We start from the raw sequence: 19967 nt of genomic DNA, 5'->3' as shown, positions 1-19967 counted from the left end.
AACAAATTAATTAATCCACACTTTTCTTAGATTTTTTATCTAAAAATAAAATTAAATTATAATATAAAAAAAGTATATAAATAAATTCGGAAAAAAATATTTCTATTAATTAATTATTGTTATACAAGGTGTTTCTACAACAGGAGGTACAAATTTTGGAAACAGCTAGAACACCTCCAATTAATGAAGTCCTGAGAAAACTACAGCCCCCAGTATTATCCTAAACTATATACCTTCTATTCAGTATAATAAGCTTTTTCTATAATGATATAGTGGCGTAGATTCTGGAGGGTTATCATCTTTTTTTCGCCTTATTTTATACGCCACTAAATATCTTAAACTTTTTCCATGATGCTACAAGAGAATGTCTCATTAGGTAAATGATAGGACGCCTCAATGAGGCGTCTTAATCAAAAAGGGGGTCCGACCTATTATTAGCTAGTGACCTTTGCTTTAATATTTTTCCTAAAAATAATTTGAATAAAGCAATTATATCTAGGTGTGAATACATTTGAATGTGGTATTTCTTTGGCCAACCAAATTAGTCTCTTATACAGTAAAAAATAGTATGATCCATCTGAATGTTGAAGGGGACATCATGCACGATAGAGACAGTAGATGTGCCCCATAATGGAAGACTTACTGTCTCTATCATAGATGATGTCTTCTTCAGGACTGAGATGGATCAAACTCTTTTTGTACTGTATGTGTTTAAATTAATATACCCTGTGTTTATAACAACATTTTAGTGTTGCAAAAAAGAAAAAATAAAATATGAAATATTGAAATACATTTTTTTGTTGACTGAATAAAATTTGAATAATTAATTTTATGAAATATCTTACAAAATGTTTGATTTTAAATTTTGTGCTATTTTTTTGGCCATCATTAATATTAATACAATATTAAGCTCAAATTAAGCCCTGAAAAAAATTTCAATTCATTTCTTTTTTCAATTTTTAATGAAAAGAAAAACTTAATATTAAAATAAATAATTTCATCTGATCCACCACAGTGTTTTCTAAATTAAATTAATAAAAATAAGAAAACAATACTTAAATAATTTACAATAATATTATTTGTGTATAAATCTGAGTTAGATATAATTAATGATCAAATCAATGTGATAAACCATTTAGAAATAATAACATTCAAAGTGTCTTCAAGTGATTTGCTGTTTTAACATAGGCAACCCAGTGTACACAGCGCAATATGCGAAATTCGTTGGTTACACACATGCGCCGCGCAGTGTTCAAATTCAAACGTTTTGCACACAACCTTAAAAACTGGCACACAAGTAGCGTCGTCCAGAAGTTACTCGACATTTGTTTTACGTTATTGTTTCAATTAATTATGATCTATTCTACTCTACTATTGAGGTTTGTAATTTATTTATTTCATTAATGTTTCAATGAATGATTTAATATTTCAATAATCTTTTAATTGTCCATTGACTGTTAATGTTTTAATTTCTTTTCTTATATTTTAGTCAACTGATGAACATGAGCAAGCCTTCGGTGACTGTCATCCAATTTGTAAAAATTTATACCAACTAGGAAAAATAATTGATGATTCTTGGTGAGTATGTTTATTTATATTTTATTTAAATTAAATGTTTTTGATGGAGCATTGAATAATATTAATTTTAGTGTAATATAAAATAAATCGCAGACAGTTTCATTTAATTCAATATCAATAATTTATGAAATTAATTGTCATGACTAAACTCATTTATTCATAATGTACTTAATAGATTAATAAAAATTCTGGTTAAAATTACAAATAACTTGATATATTTAATAATATGCTTTTGAACTTCTTTCATTTTTTAGGTGAAAACTTCTGAAGCCGCGTTGGGCATTTTTTGGTAGGGGAAATTCTTATAGGTTCGCGTCACCGACGTGCTCGTTCTTTTGTCTGAATTTAGTTAGTTACTAAATTCAGACAAAAGAAAAAGTTGTTGATTTAGTTGGTAACCTCTGTTACTAGACAAACAAACTATGTGTCTGTCGGCGTTTCAAGAGGTATCCGAAAACTAGAACTTAAGAATAAAATCTCGGCACTAGGGGGTGAGTAACAATTACAGTACTATAAAATTAAAACGACAATCGATGCCATTTTTACGCAATACTTAGATAAATTTGAATCAAACATTTTCATTTCTTACTTTAGTTACCCTAAGCCTATTGTATCTACCTTAGAACAAAATGAAATAAATGAATGTAATGAATGCTGAGTATGATGCAAATAATTAAAATGTTAAAAACCAAGTACAGTAAGACCCTGCTTAACGCATAGGTTACGTTCCATCAAAGTAGAGCGTAATGCGAAACAGCGCTAAACGAAGCTATCTTAACATGTAAATAATGAGGTTAGGGGAAGATTGATAGAAAATTGGTTAGGTATTAAATTTAATAATTGTTTTTTTTTTTTAATAAAAATAAAAGCAAGCATTTATTTCTTACGAAAATAAAATCAATATAGACGAATATACTTATTAAAATAAATAAAATTCTAACCCAATCAGATCATTCAGTCTATTCTGTGTTTCTAATTTGTGGCTTTTTGTCAAGAAGACATCTAATGTAGTTTACGTTTTCCTTTTGCGTTCTGTTAAAAGTCGTTGATAAATGGATAAAGCATCTATAACCCCGTCTTGCTTTTGAACTCTTGTCAAAATTTGGATCATTTTCAACAAATTGATCCATAATTTCAGTTATATTGGCCAAACTCCTTTTTACAAACGCCATTGAAAGTTCTTTTTGCTCTTCTTCGAAATTACTATTATCAAATCAAATTTTTGTTTCCTTCTTGCTCAGTTAATTCCTTGAGCTCATCATAAGAAGACCAGCTGCTGTTTCTTCAACGTCTTCCACATTTACCTCCCGCTAATTCCGTTATTTCTTCCAGTATGTCATCCATATGGACAGAGTGTCCAATGTCTTCGTTCTTACTTAAATCTGTGTAAATGTTCTTCCATACTCCTTTCAAAAACCTTTCTGTTATCTCATTCCGAAAAAGGTTTATATTTGCTAAAGCATTCATGATATTGTAGTTTTTCCAAAATTCTCTTATTGTTTGCTTCTCTTCTCCGTCTGCTTTTTCAGACATCTGCTTAAATGTTCACCGCAAGTAATAAGCCTTAAAATTGTATTAACTAATACAGTTTGTAGAAATTTATATCAATGGTAAAAAATAATTGACGATTATTGGTGAGAATTTAGTATAAATATATTTTATTTAAATTAAGTGAAATTATTTACTATTATGTTCTTCTTTTTTCATCAATTGTCAATTTATTTAACCAGAATTTTATATCTGATTAACTGTACTCGCGACTTGGTCCGATAGGGTGTTGAATACAATCGTTTTCTAGACGGTGATCTAGAGATTCCAAAGATTCTTGAGCCCTTAACATTGAATGACGCGTTTTATCTAATTGTAATAGTTCATTCCTCTCAGAACTACTCTCATTCGACCTAGACATGGGCATCCGTAATCTACAATTTGTAAGACGACTTTCCCTATCTTGTTCAGATTCATTTTCACGTTGCAATCTTTGGCATTTGGCCTTTCTCATGTTTCTAGAAAGATATGACTTTCTTTTAGGCATAAATAAATATTAGAAAAAAACAACTATCTACGTTACTAACTAAATAATATAACCTATAAATAATTTATAATTATTTATAATTATTACTTAAAGGTAAAAAGCAGTAAAATATTTCGAATTAAGATACTATAAGATAAGAAGAAGGGATCGGTGGAATTATAAAAATACCTATCAATCAAATCAAACTATCAATCAATCGATGGTGGAAGAAGTGGTGGGAGGCGCCCGACGTAACGACCCAGTGGTGGCATGCGTGTGAGATGCGTGTGGTACCGGACAGTACTTGGCCATTGCAACATTACTTTATTTTTCTAAAATAAAAATAACTTAAGTTACTCCTTATTACATCAGCTACCTGCCAATAAAAGTCCCGTCAAAATCAGTCCAGCCATTTCAGAGATTAACCGGAACAAACAGACAGACAGAAAGAGAGACAAAAATTGTAAAAAACGTTATTTTGGTGTATGTACCATATTTATATTCATATGCATGTAGTAAAAACGTTAAACACTCCAATTTTATTTATATGTATAGATTAATCTAAAATATTTGAATTCATTTGTCCAATCACTTATGCTTTTGAGGGAACATAGAATAATATTAATTTCAATGTAGTATAATATGTGATGCAGACCGATTTATTTAAATCAGTATCAACCTTAATAATTTCTGAAATTAACTTAAATTTTAACTGATTAATTCAAATTCTAGTTAATATTACAAATGATTTAATATATCTACTAATAATACGCTTTTGATTTTAATTTTTTTTCTTATTTTTTAGGCAATGGTTTGAACACCAACGAATCTTTGGAGACTGTAATCTAGTTTGTAGAAAATTTTATCAACCGGAGAAAAATAACTGTGGTGAGTATGTTTATTTATATTTTTTGAATAAATTCATTTATTCGTAATATACAAAATGTGCAAATTAAATATAATATATAATTAAACAATTGATTTCATTTGACAAGAATTTGATATCAATTATGGGGTCAAATTCTGGATACATTAATGAAGACTTATCTAAGGTTGCAGTAAATGTTACATATAAAAATATTTGAAATACGCAATTCTCTTTAATTTAAAAGTACGTAATTGATTAATAATTATTGAGTATAGAGTATCTAAACTAAATTAAGTAATTTTAATATTTAGCTTTTTTTATTAATTATCAATGAACTAAAATTTGAAATATTATTATTATGCTTTAAACTGAAACGATAGTGTCCATACTTTATCAAGTTTATATGTTAGATGGAAATCATAAGATAAAATTTCAAGATACACAATTGCTTTCCTCAATAGGTGGATATCAGAACAAATTAATTAATCTTTCTTAGATTTTTTATCTAAAAAGAAAATTAATTTATAATATAAAAGAGGGTATATAAATAAATTCGGAAAAAAATTTCTATTAATTATTGTTAAAAAAAAAGTGTATAAATAAATTCGGAAAAAAATATTTCTATTAATTAATTATTGTTATACAACGTGTTTCTATAACAGGTGGTCAAATTTTGGAAACAGTTAAGCTGAGAAAACTACAGCCCCCAGTGTTATCCTAAATTATATACCTTCTATTCGGTATATTAAACTTTTTCCATAATACAGTGGCATAGATTCTGGAGGGTTATCATCATTTCTCCGCCTTATTTTATACGCCACTGAATATCTTTTAAACTTTTCCCATGATACCAAGCGACGCGTTAATGAGAGTCTTATTGAAAAAGGAGGTCCGACCTTAATATTATAAATTAGCTAATAATTTAGCTAATTTATAATATAAAAAAATGTATATAAATTCAGAAAAAAAAAATTCTATTAAATGTAAAATATGTGAATAAAATTTGAATTATTAATTTTATGAAATATCTTACAAAATGTTTGATTTTAAATTTTGTGCAATTTTTTTTGACCATCATTAATATTAATACTGCTCTGAAAAAAATTTCAATTTATTTCTGTTTCAATTTTTAACGAAAAGAAAAACTTAATATTAAAATAAATATTTTCATCTGATCCACCACAGTGTTTTCTAAATAATATTAGTTCTTTTACATTGATGATAAAAATTCAAATTAAATTAATAAAAATAAGAAAATAATACTTAAATAATTTACAATAATATTATTTGTGTATAAATATGAGTTAGATATAATTAATAATCAAATCAATGTAATAAACCATTTAGAAATAGTGATTGGCTATTTTAACATAGGCAACCCATTGTACGCAGCGCAAAATGCGGAATTCCTTGGTAACACACATGCGCCGTGCACTGTTCAAATTTAAACATTTTGCACACAACCTTAAAAACTGTCACACAAGTAGCGTCGTCTGTTACGGGCTCAAATTCTGGATAAAATAATGAAGACTTATCTATCTAAGGTTGCAGTATCTAAATTAAATGAAATTGATTAATTTTAATATTCAGCTTTTTTATTAATTATCAATGAACTAAAATTTGAAAGAACTCTTCTTACACTTAATATTTATAAGCTTTGGACTGAAACTAATATGTATTATTATATATTAGCATTAGAAACTGAAACGATAGTGTTCATCAAGTTTATAGGTTAGATGGAAGTCATAAGATAAAATTTCAAGATACTCAATTGTTTGCCTCAATAGGTGGATATCAGAACAAATTAATTAATCCTCACTATTTTTAGATTATTTTATCTAAAAATAAAAATAATTTATAATACAAAAAAAGTATATAAATAAATTCGGAAAAAAATATTTCTATTAATTAATTATTGTTAAAAAAAGTATATAAATAAAATCGGAAAAATATTTCTATAAATTAACTATCACATCTGGAAACAGTTAGAAAACCTCCAATAATGAAGTCCTGAGAAAACTACAGCCTGCAGTATTAGCCTAAACTATATATCTTCAATTCAGTATAATAAACTTTTTCCATAATGATACAGTGGCGTAGATTCTGGAAGGTTATCATCAATTCTTCGCCTTATTTTATACGCCACTGAATATCATTTAAACTTTGTCCATGATACCACAAGAGAATGTCTAATTAGGTAAATGATACGACGCCTCAATGAGCGTCTTAATCAAAAAGGGGGTCGGTTTGACCTATTATTAGCTACTGACACTTTATGTTTTAAGAATTTTGTTTAATTTGTTAATCAATTATTAATTTGTAATAGGTTAATATTTTTCCAAAAAATAATTGGAATAAAGCAATTATATCTAGGTGTGAATATATTTGAATGTGGTATTTCTTTGACCAACCAAATCAGTTTCTTATACAGTAAGAAAAGAGTATTATCCATCACAATGCTGAAGGGTGACATCACGCATGGTAGAGACAATAGAAGTGCCCCATACTGGGAGACTTACTGTCTCTATCATAGATGATGTCTCCTTCAGGATTGAGATGGATCAAACTCTTTTTGTACTGTTTGAGTGTCTTTAGAGTAATATCTCCTGTGTTTATAACATCTTAGTGTTGCAAAAAAGAAAAAATTAAATATAAAATATTGAAATACATTTTTATAATGACTGAATAAAATTTGAATATTATTAATTTTATGAAATATCTTACAAAATGTTTGATTTTAAATTTGTGCTATTTTTTTTGGCCATCATTAATATTAATACAATATTAAGCTCAAATTAAGCCCTGAAAAAAATTTCAAATCATTTCTCTTTTCACTTTTTAATGAAAAGAAAAACTTAATATTAAAATAAATAATTTCATCTGATCCACCATAGTGTTTTCTAAATATTTTTAGTTCTTTTACATTGCTGATAAAAATTCAAATTAAATTAATAAAAATAAGAAAATAATACTTAAGTAATTTACAATAATATTATTGTGTATAAATCTGAGTTAGATATAATTAATGATCAAATCAATGTAATAAACCATTTAGAAATAATAATACTGATTCGTATATTCGTGATTGGCTATTTTAACATAGGCATCCCAGTGTACGCAGCGCAAATACGGAATACGTTGGTAACACGCATGCGCCGTGCAGTGTTAAAAAATTCAAACATTTTGCCCACAACCTAACCTAACCTAAAAAATTGGTACACAAGTAGCGTCGTCCAGAAGTTACTCGACGTTTGTTTTACGTTATTGTTTTAATTAATTATGATCTACTCTACCCTACTATTGAGGTTTGTAATTTATTTATTTCATTAATGTTTCAATGAATGATTTAATCTTTCAATAATCTTTTAATTGTCCATTGACTGTTAATGTTTTAATTTCTTTTCTTATATTTTAGTCAACTGACGAACATGAGCAAGCCTTCAGTGACTGCAATCCAATTTGTAGAAATTGGTGAGTATGTTTATTTATATTTTATTTAAATTAAATGTTTTTGATGGAGCATTGAATAATATTAATTTTAATGTAATATAAAATATATCGCAGACGGTTTCATTTAATTCAGTATCAATAATTTTTGAAATTAATTGTCATGACTAAACTCATTTATTCATAATGTACTTAATAGATTAATAAAAATTTTGGTTAAAATTACAAATAACTTGATATATCTAATAATATGCTTTTGATCTTTCATTTTTGAGGTGAAAACTTCTGAAGCCGCGTTCGGCACTTTTTGGTAGGGGAAAATCTTATAGGTTCGCGTCACCGACGTACTCGTCCTTTTGTCTGAATTTAGTTAGTTACTAAATTCAGACAAAAGAAAAAGTTGTTGATTTGGTTGGCAACCTCTGTTACTAGACAAACAAACTATGTGTCTGTCGGCGTTTCAAGAGGTATCTGAAAGCTAGAACTTAACGAATAAAATTTCGGCACTAGGGGGTGAGTAACAATTACAGTACTATAAAATATAAAACGACAATCGATGCCATTTTTACGCAATACTTAGATAAATTTGAATCAAACATTTTCATTTCTTACTTTAGTTACCATAAGCCTATTGTATCTACTTTAGACTGAAATAATTGAAAGTAATGAATGCTGAGTATGATGCAAACAATTAAAATGTTAAAAAATAAGTACAGTAAGACCCCGCTTAACGCGTAGGTTACGTTCCATCAAAGTAGAACGTAATGTGAAACAACGCTAAACGAAGCTATCTTAACATGTAATTAATGAGGTTAGGCGTAATGTGAAACAGCGCTAAACGAAGCTATCTTAACATGTAAATAATGAGGTTAGGGGAAGATGGATAGAAAATTGGTTAGGTATTAAATTTAATAATTGTTTTTTTTTTAATAAAAATAAAAGCAAGCGTTTATTTCTTACAAAAATAAAAACAATATAAACGAATATACTTATTAAAATAAATAAAATTCTAACCCAATCAGATCATTCAGTCTAATCTGTGTTTCCAATTTGTGGCTTTTTGTCAAGAAGACATCTAATGTAGTTTAAGTTTTCCTTTTGCGTTCTGTTAAAAGTCGTTGATAAATGGATAAAGCATCTATAACTCCGTCTTGCTTTTGAACTCTTGTCAAAATTTGGATCATTTTCAACAAATTGATCCATAATTTCAGTTATATTGGTCAAACTCCTTTTTACAAACGCCATCGAAAGTTCTTTTTGCTCTTCTTCGAAATTACTATTATCAAATCAAATTTTTGTTTCCTTCTTGCTCAGTTAATTCCTTGAGCTCATCATAAGAAGACTAGCTGCTGTTTCTTCAACGTCTTCCACATTTACCTTCCGCTAATTCCGTTATTTCTTCCAGTATGTCATCCATATGGACAGAGTGTCCAATGTCTACCGGAGAAAATAATAGACTGTTGTGAGTATGTTTATTTATATTTTATGAATAAACTCATTTATTTGTAATACACAAAATATATAAATTAAATATAATGTATAATTAAATAATAGATTTCATTTGACAAGAATTTGATATCTGTTACGGGCTCAAATTCTGGATAAAATAATGAAGACTTATCTATCTAAGGTTGCAGTATCTAAATTAAATGAAATTGATTAATTTTAATATTCAGCTTTTTTATTAATTATCAATGAACTAAAATTTGAAAGAACTCTTCTTACACTTAATATTTATAAGCTTTGGACTGAAACTAATATGTATTATTATATATTAGCATTAGAAACTGAAACGATAGTGTTCATCAAGTTTATAGGTTAGATGGAAGTCATAAGATAAAATTTCAAGATACTCAATTGTTTGCCTCAATAGGTGGATATCAGAACAAATTAATTAATCCTCACTATTTTTAGATTATTTTATCTAAAAATAAAAATAATTTATAATACAAAAAAAGTATATAAATAAATTCGGAAAAAAATATTTCTATTAATTAATTATTGTTAAAAAAAGTATATAAATAAAATCGGAAAAATATTTCTATAAATTAACTATCACATCTGGAAACAGTTAGAAAACCTCCAATAATGAAGTCCTGAGAAAACTACAGCCTGCAGTATTAGCCTAAACTATATATCTTCAATTCAGTATAATAAACTTTTTCCATAATGATACAGTGGCGTAGATTCTGGAAGGTTATCATCAATTCTTCGCCTTATTTTATACGCCACTGAATATCATTTAAACTTTGTCCATGATACCACAAGAGAATGTCTAATTAGGTAAATGATACGACGCCTCAATGAGCGTCTTAATCAAAAAGGGGGTCGGTTTGACCTATTATTAGCTACTGACACTTTATGTTTTAAGAATTTTGTTTAATTTGTTAATCAATTATTAATTTGTAATAGGTTAATATTTTTCCAAAAAATAATTGGAATAAAGCAATTATATCTAGGTGTGAATATATTTGAATGTGGTATTTCTTTGACCAACCAAATTAGTTTCTTATACAGTAAGAAAAGAGTATTATCCATCACAATGCTGAAGGGTGACATCACGCATGGTAGAGACAATAGAAGTGCCCCATACTGGGAGACTTACTGTCTCTATCATAGATGATGTCTCCTTCAGGATTAAGATGGATCAAACTCTTTTTGTACTGTTTGAGTGTCTTTAGAGTAATATCTCCTGTGTTTATAACATCTTAGTGTTGCAAAAAAGAAAAAATTAAATATAAAATATTGAAATACATTTTTATAATGACTGAATAAAATTTGAATATTATTAATTTTATGAAATATCTTACAAAATGTTTGATTTTAAATTTGTGCTATTTTTTTGGCCATCATTAATATTAATACAATATTAAGCTCAAATTAAGCCCTGAAAAAAATTTCAAATCATTTCTCTTTTCACTTTTTAATGAAAAGAAAAACTTAATATTAAAATAAATAATTTCATCTGATCCACCATAGTGTTTTCTAAATATTTTTAGTTCTTTTACATTGCTGATAAAAATTCAAATTAAATTAATAAAAATAAGAAAATAATACCTAAGTAATTTACAATAATATTATTGTGTATAAATCTGAGTTAGATATAATTAATGATCAAATCAATGTAATAAACCATTTAGAAATAATAATACTGATTCGTATATTCGTGATTGGCTATTTTAACATAGGCATCCCAGTGTACGCAGCGCAAATACGGAATACGTTGGTAACACGCATGCGCCGTGCAGTGTTAAAAAATTCAAACATTTTGCCCACAACCTAACCTAACCTAAAAAATTGGCACACAAGTAGCGTCGTCCAGAAGTTACTCGACGTTTGTTTTACGTTATTGTTTTAATTAATTATGATCTACTCGACACTGCTACTGAGGTTTGTAATTTATTTATTTCATTAATGTTTCAATGAATGATTTAATCTTTCAATAATCTTTTAATTGTCCATTGACTGTTAATGTTTTAATTTCTTTTCTTATATTTTAGTCAACTGATGAACATGAGCAAGCCTTCGGTGACTGTAATCCAATTTGTATAAATTGGTGAGTATGTTTATTTATATTTTATTTAAATTAAATGTTTTTGATGGAGCATTGAATAATATTAATTTTAATGTAATATAAAATATATCGCAGACGGTTTCATTTAATACAGTATCAACTTTAATAATTTCTGAAATTAATTGTCATGAATAACTCATTTATTCATAATATACATAATAGATTAATACAAATTCTGGTTAAAATTACAAATAACTTGATATATCTAATAATAAAACTTCTGTAGCGGCGTTGAGCACTTTTTGTAGGGGAAAATCTTATAGGTTCGCGTCACCGACGTACTCGTCCTTTTGTCTGAATTTAGTTAGTTACTAAATTCAGACAAAAGAAAAAGTTGTTGATTTGGTTGGTAACCTCTGTTACTAGACAAACAAACTATGTGTCTGTCGACGTTTCAAGAGGTATCCGAAAACTAGAACTTAAGAATAAAATCTCGGCACTAGGGGGTGAGTTACAGTTACAGTACTATAAAATATAAAACGACAATCGATGCCATTGTTACACGATACTTAGATAAATTTGAATCAAACATTTTCATTTCTTACTTTAGTTATCATAAGCCTATTGTATCTACTTTAGAACAAAATGAAATAATTGAAAGTAATGAATGCTGAGTATGATGCATAAAATTAAAATGTTAAAAACCAAGTACAGTAAGACCCCCCTTAACGCATAGGTTACGTTCCATCAAAGTAGAGCGTAATGCGAAACAGCCCTAAACGAAGCTATCTTAACATGTAAATAATGAGGTTAGGGGAAGATGGATAGAAAATTGGTTAGGTATTAAATTTAATAATTGTTTATTTTTAATAAAAATAAAACCAAGCATTTATTTCTTACGAAAATAAAAACAATATAAACGAATATACTTATTAAAATAAATAAAATTCTAACCCAATCAGATCATTCAGTCTAATCTGTGTTTCCAATTTGTGGCTTTTTGTCAAGAAGACATCTAATGTAGTTTAAGTTTTCCTTTTGCGTTCTGTTAAAAGTCGTTGATAAATGGATAAAGCATCTATAACCCCGTCTTGCTTTTGAACTCTTGTCAAAATTTGGATCATTTTCAACAAATTGATCCATAATTTCAGTTATATTGGTCAAACTCCTTTTTACAAACGCCATCGAAAGTTCTTTTTGCTCTTCTTCGAAATTACTATTATCAAATCAAATTTTTGTTTCCTTCTTGCTCAGTTAATTCCTTGAGATCATCATAAGAAGACTAGCTGCTGTTTCTTCAACGTCTTCCACATTTACCTCCCGCTAATTCCGTTATTTCTTCCAGTATGTCATGCATATGGACAGAGTGTCCAATGTCTTCGTTCTTACTTAAATCTGTGTAAATGTTCTTCCATACTCCTTTCAAAAACCTATCTGTTATCTCATTCCGAAAAAGGTTTATATTTGCTAAAGCATTCATGATATTGTAGTTTTTCCAAAATTCTCTTATTGTTTGCTTCTCTTCTCCGTCTGCTTTTTCAGACATCTGCTTAAATGTTCACCGCAAGTAATAAGCCTTAAAATTGTATTAACTAATACAGTTTGTAGAAATTTATATCAATGGTAAAAAATAATTGACGATTATTGGTGAGAATTTATGTATAAATATATTTTATTTAAATTAAGTGAAATTATTTATTGTTATGTTTTTCTTTTTTCATCAATTGTCAATTTATTTAACCAGAACTTTATATCTGATTAATCTAAAATATTTGAATTTATTTGACCAATCATTTATGCTTTTGAGGGAGCATAAAATAATATTAATCTTAATGTAGTATAAAATATGTGGTAGACGGTTTTATTTAAATCAGTATCAACTTTAATAATTTATGAAATTAATACAAATCCAGTTAAAATTACAAATGATTTAATATATCTAATAATACGCTTTTGATTTTAATTTTTTTCTTATTTTTCAGTCAATGGTTGAACACCAACGAATTTTTGGAGACTGTAATTTAGTTTGAAGAATTTTTTATCTACCGGAGAAAATAATAGACTGTTGTGAGTATGTTTATTTATATTTTATGAACAAACTCATTTAATCGTAATACACAAAATATATAAATTAAATATAATGTATAATTAAATAATAGATTTCATTTGACAAGAATTTGCGGGCATTTTACGGGCTCCAATTCTGGATAAAATAATGAAGACTTATCTAAGGTTGCAGTATCTAAATTAAATGAAATTAATTAATTTTAATATTCAGCTTTTTTATTAATTATCAATGAACTAAAATTTGAAAGAACTTTTCCTACACTTAATATTTATAAGCTTTGGATTGAAACAAATATGTATTATTATATAATAGCATTAGAAACTGAAACGATAGTGTTCATCAAGTTTATAGGTTAGATGGAAGTCATAAGATAAAATTTCAAGATACTCAATTGCTTGCCTCAATAGGTGGATATCAGAACAAATTAATTAATCCTCACTATTTTTAGATTAGTTTATCTAAAAATAAAAATAATTTATAATACAAAAAAAGTATATAAATAAATTCGGAAAAAAATATTTCTTTTAATTAATTATTGTTAAAAAAAGTATATAAATAAAATCGGAAAAATATTTCTATAAATTAACTATCACAACTGGAAACAGTTAGAAAACCTCCAATAATGAAGTCCTGAGAAAACTACAGCTCGCAGTATTATCCTAAACTATATACCTTCTATTCAGTATAATAAACTTTTTCCATAATGATACAGTGGCGTAGATTCTGGAGAGTTATCATCAATTCTTCGCCTTATTTTATACGCCACTGAATATCATTTAAACTTTGTCCATGATACCACAAGAGAATGTCTAATTAGGTAAATGATACGACGCCTCAATGAGCGTCTTAATCAAAAAGGAGGTCGGTTTGACCTATTATTAGCTACTGACACTTTATGCTTTAAGAATTTTGTTTAATTTGTTAATCAATTATTATTTTGTAATAGGTTAATATTTTTCCAAAAAATAATTGGAATAAAACAATTATATTAATTATTATTATATTTGAATGTGGTATTTCTTTGGCCAACCAAATCAGTCTCTTATACAGTAAGAAAAGAGTATTATCCATCTCAATGCTGAAGGGCCACATCATGCTCGTTTCCATAGTGGGAGACTTACTGTCTCTATCATAGAGGACGTCTCCTTCAGGATTGAGATGGATCAAACTCTTTTTGTACTGTATGTGTTTAGAGTAATATGTTCTGTGTTTATAACATCTTAGTGTTGCCAAAAAGAAAAAAGAAAATATAAAATATTGAAATACATTTTTATATTGACTGAATAAAATTTGAATATTCTTAATTTTATGAAATATCTTACAAAATGTTTGATTTTAAATTTTGTGCTATTTTTTTGACCATCATTAATGTTAATATAATATTAAGCTCAAAATAAGCTCCGAAAAAATTTTCAATTCATTTCTTTTTTCAATTTTTAATGAAAAGAAAAACTTAATATTAAAATAAATAATTTCATCTCATCCACCACAGTGTTTTCTAAATATTTTTAGTTCTTTTACATTGCTGATAAAAATTCAAATTAAATTCATAAAAATAAGAAAATAATATTTAAATAATTTACAATAATATTATTGTGTATAAATCTGAGTTAGATATAATTAATGATCAAATCAATGTAATAAACCACTTAGAAATAATAATACTGAAAGTATATTCGTGATTGGCTATTTTAACATAGGCAACCAAGTGTACGCAGCGCAAAATGCGGAATTCGTTGGTAACACACATGCGCCGTGCAGTGTGCAAATTCACACATGTTGCACACAACCTAACCTAACCTAAAAAACTAGCACACAAGTAGCGTCGTCCAGAAGTTACTCGACGTTTGTTTTACGTTGTTGTATTTAATAATGATCTACTCTACTCTACTATTGAGGTTTGTAATTTATTTATATCATTAATGTTTCAATGAATGATTTAATCTTTCAATAATCTTTTAATTGTCCATTGACTGTTAATGTTTTAATTTCTTTTCTTATATTTTAGTCAACTGAGCAACATGAGCAAGCCTTCGGTGACTGTCATCCAATATGTAAATTTATATCAACTAGGAAAAATAATTGATGATTCTTGGTGAGTATGTTTATTTATATTTTATTTAAATTAAATGTTTTTGATGGAGCATTGAATAATATTAATTTTAATGTAATATAAAATATATCGCAGACGGTTTCATTTAATTCAGTATCAATAATTTTTGAAATTAATTGTCATGACTAAACTCATTTATTCATAATATACATAATAGATTAATACAAATTTTGGTTAAAATTACAAATAACTTGATATATCTAATAATATGCTTTTGATCTTATTTCATTTTTGAAGTGAAAACTTCTGTAGTCGCATTGGACACTTTTTGGTAGGGGAAAATCTTATAGGTTCGCGTTACCGACGTACTCGTCCTTTTATCTGAATTTAGTTAGTTACTAAATTTAGACAAAAGAAAAAGTTGTCGATTTGGTTGGTAACCTCTGTTACTAGACCAACAAACTATGTGTCTGTCGGCGTTTCAAGAGGTACCCGAAAACTAGAAATTAAGAATAAAATCTCGGAACTAGGGGGTGAGTTACAGTTACAGTACTATAAAATATAAAACGACAATCGATGCCATTTTTACGCGATACTTAGATAAATTCGAATCAAACATTTTCATTTCTTACTTTGTTACCATAAGCCTATTGTATCTACTTTAGAACAAAATGAATTAAATGAAAGTAATGAATGCTGAGTATGATGCAAACAATTAAAATGTTAAAAATCAAGTACAGTCAGACTCCGATTAACGCGTAGGATACTTTCCATCAAAGTAGAGCGTAATGTGAAACGAAGCTATCTTAACATGTAATTAATGAGGTTAGGGGAAGATAGATAGAAAATTAGTTATGTATTAAATTTAATAATTGTTTTTTTTTACTAAGAATAAAACCAAGCATTTAGTTCTTATGAAAATGAAAACAATATAAACGAATATACTTAAAAAATAAATAAAATTCTAACCCAATCAGATCATTCAGTCTGTTCTCTGTTTTCAATTTTTTGGCTTTTTGTCAAGAAGACATCTAATGTAGTTTGCGTTTTCCTTTTGCGTTCTGTTAAAAGTCGTTGATAAGTGGATAAAGCATCTATAACCCCGTCTTGCTTTTGAACTCCTGTCAAAATTTGGATCATTTTCAATAAATTGGTCCATAATTTCAGTTTTAATGGTCAAACTCCTTTTACAAACGCCATCGAAAGTTTTTTTTGCTCTTCTTCGAAATCATTACCATCAATATTTGTGTTTCCTTCTTGCTCAGTTAATTCCTTGAGCTCATCATTAGAAAGACTAGCTGCTGTTTCTTAAACTATTTCTTCAACGTCTCTCACATTTACCTTATCTAAACCAAATGTTCTTCCATACCCCTTTCAAAGATCTTTCTGTTACCTCATATCAAGAAAATATCCTTTTAAGGGAACATAGAAAAATATTAATTTTAATATAGAATAAAATAGCTGACGGTTTTATTCAAATCAGTATCATCTTTAATAATTTCTGAAATTAACTGTAATGACTAAACTCGTTTATTCGTATTATATGTAATAGATTAATACAAATTCTAGTTAAAATTACAAATTGATTGAATTGATTGAATATATCTAATAATACACTTTTGATTTTAATTTTTTTCTTATTTTTTAGACGATGGTTGAACTCCAACTAACTGAAATTTTTATTCACTGGAAAAAATTACTGACGATTATTGGTGAGTATGTTTATTTATATTTTATGAATAAACTCATTTATTCGCAATATACAATTTGTACTAATACAAATGCTGGTTAAATTTATAAATTATATATATTATTTATATTTAATTAAATTAAATTTAATGTCAATTATGTGCTACAAATTCTGGATAAATTAATGATGACTTATCTAATAATAAACTTTCAAATGGTTATGATGATTGTTACATATAAATATTTTTGAAATATGCAATTTACTTTAATTGAAATCTGAATTAAATGAAATTATTAGTCAATATTTTTTATTAATTAATATATTAATGAATCAAAATTTGAAAGCATTTCTCAGACACTTCATATTTAAACTTTTGACTGAAACTAATATGTTTTATTACATTTTGTATCTTCAATTGTAAAATAGATTTAACATAGATTCATCATTCTATTTATACATGATTTTTAGATTTGTTGATGGGAGAAGAAATTTTGGAAAATTCTCAGATGGTTGAAGTTTTCTTTGGTTAAATTTCTAATTAAATTAATGAGTTCAAAACAGTTGTGCATTAACTTTAAATTTATTTGAGACTTTATTTTGTTTTAAGAATTATAGATCTTTATTTTTATAGAATTTTATGAGACCGATATTACAACTTAAGTTTAATTTATTCTTAAATGTAAACAAATAATGTATGTACAGTTTTAAATGTATAAATGCACAATTCTAAAAAGTTTAGATAGTAACAGGTACATAATAAACACTTCTTTGGATTTGATAAAAATCTATGTTGGTTCAAATTTGATTTTTTTATTTTGGATATTTAGTATCTATATTTTATTGGTATTTTATTCAACACTTATGAATATTGGACCAATTTAAATTTACATATTTTTTAAAATATTAACTTTTTGTTAGGCGTTTTGAGTAACAGTGAGAAGTGCTTTTAACTAATTATTTACTTATTGATTGCAATGTTGTTTGGGTATCTTCTATGGTAAGTTTCTTAGTAATTCTCTGAAATATTCAATATCTCTTTCATAAATATTTTTACAAAATCTCCGTTTTTTAATCTTTAAATTTCTTTCAAAATATTCACTTTTTATCTAACTTTTGAAGCAGTATTCGTTAAAAGTGTTTTTTACCAATTTACTTGAGTTAAGGAAATAATTATGTCATAATTATAGTATGTTGATTTTTATATTTTTTATTATTTCAGGTATCAGGATCACTTGTTAAGAAATATTGGGGCTTATTGCAGCCACTGTCACAACAGGATGAAGCCAGACTGAATCTGTATTAAATATTAACTACTTAAAATAGGTAATATTTTAAGTAAAAACTGTTGTTGACCTTTATTTAATTTTAATTTAGGTGAATCTTGTTCATCAGATACATAATTTCAACATAAGGTTTATAACCTGTTACTCTAAAAACATTTGAGTACATAAGTGACAATTAAGTATCTGACCAGAGCAAGATGCATCACGCGATGGAAATTCTGTTCCAATGCATTGTGGATTACTCAAACGTTCATCTGAACATCCAAACTGAAAGTGTACCGAAGTGTCCTTTATCCCCATGATTCTTATTTTGTTTTGCAAAATACTTCTTTTTGATATTTAAAGTATTTTCATCACTTGGTCACAGTTGTCGAATTTATTTGTTTGACAAACAATCCATCTCATCATTTGTTCGTACGGATTGTCTCGTGATTTAACTATATTCCTTTTCATCCATGTGGACGCGGATCCATGGAGCCGAGGCGGCCGGTCACGGAGTCGCGTGTCGTGGTCTTCTTGGTCTTTGATGTCGTCCATAAGAACCGCAACTCCTGGAATTGCCGTTAGTAGGGTGTCCATGATCCTTTGAAGGATGCTTGGTGCTACATTGATGCCGAACTGGACCCAGCGAACTGCGAATAGGCCCAGGATGGTGTTAATTGTTTGCAGTTGTGCTCTGGTGTCGTCCACGAGTAACTGGATGAACCCTGAAACTTTAACTAGCGTTTCGTCGATAGTGGGTAACGGATATTTGTCTGGAATGAAAGCCTAGTTAATGGTCGATTTGTAATTTAGGCAGATCCGAATTGTTCCATCTTTCTTTGGGACGATGATGACAGGGTAGCCCATTTGGAGAATCGCGTAGGTCTTAATGCACTTGCCGCTTGTAGATCAAGCTTCCAAGGTACTTAAGGGCAAGTTAAGACATTTGAGATATTCAAAGACATGCATTTATTTTTATGGTGTTTTTCCTACATTTCGAGCATTTTCCGGAAGTATTTCCGCGTCTCCACCCCAACTGACGCCAGCACGTTTGGGGCTGACCACATATGATGACAATAAGTTGCTTATCAACAGGCAATTGATGGGTATTATAAGGTTTTTCTTCACGAGAAGTTTAATAATTGCACGATGGTCCTGAACACGTTCAGGGATGATCCGAACACCCAGGGAGGTGTTTTTGGCTTGCCGGTAGCCTCGCTCTAAGAGTTGGAGGAACGGTACCTGGGAGACTGACAGCCGCCGGGGTACCAGTCGGAGGTTGGCCAGCGATGGCATTCTTCACCGATTGCAGCTCAGCGAAGAGCGATTGAATTTGAGTATTTTGGGCCACTATTTTGGCCTCTAGGGCCGTAATAGTTTCCCTTTGAGCACTAATTATATCCTTTTTCTTGGGCATGATGCGGCAGCCCCACCAGAAATCCTAAAGTAGTGGCTTCCCAATTTGAGTAT

At 28.2% G+C, this 19967-nt stretch overlaps 1 long non-coding RNA gene across 1 annotated transcript; it reads left to right on the top strand.

Annotated features, from left to right (window-relative positions):
• Positions 1 to 1501: 1501 nt before the first annotated feature.
• On the top strand, positions 1502 to 18577 carry LOC109606717 (uncharacterized). The gene is made up of 8 exons (XR_007548268.1): positions 1502 to 1578; positions 1833 to 2069; positions 4398 to 4480; positions 11408 to 11463; positions 13404 to 13488; positions 15498 to 15584; positions 17191 to 17254; positions 18452 to 18577. It is a non-coding gene; the product is annotated as an uncharacterized LOC109606717 (long non-coding RNA).
• Positions 18578 to 19967: the final 1390 nt, after the last annotated feature.

Source organism: Aethina tumida, chromosome 6, assembly GCF_024364675.1.
Source record: "Aethina tumida isolate Nest 87 chromosome 6, icAetTumi1.1, whole genome shotgun sequence".
NCBI classification, from domain to species: Eukaryota; Metazoa; Arthropoda; class Insecta; order Coleoptera; family Nitidulidae; genus Aethina; species Aethina tumida.
The sequence above is the reverse complement of the archived record's forward strand: the minus strand, read 5'-3'. Positions and strand labels throughout refer to the sequence as shown.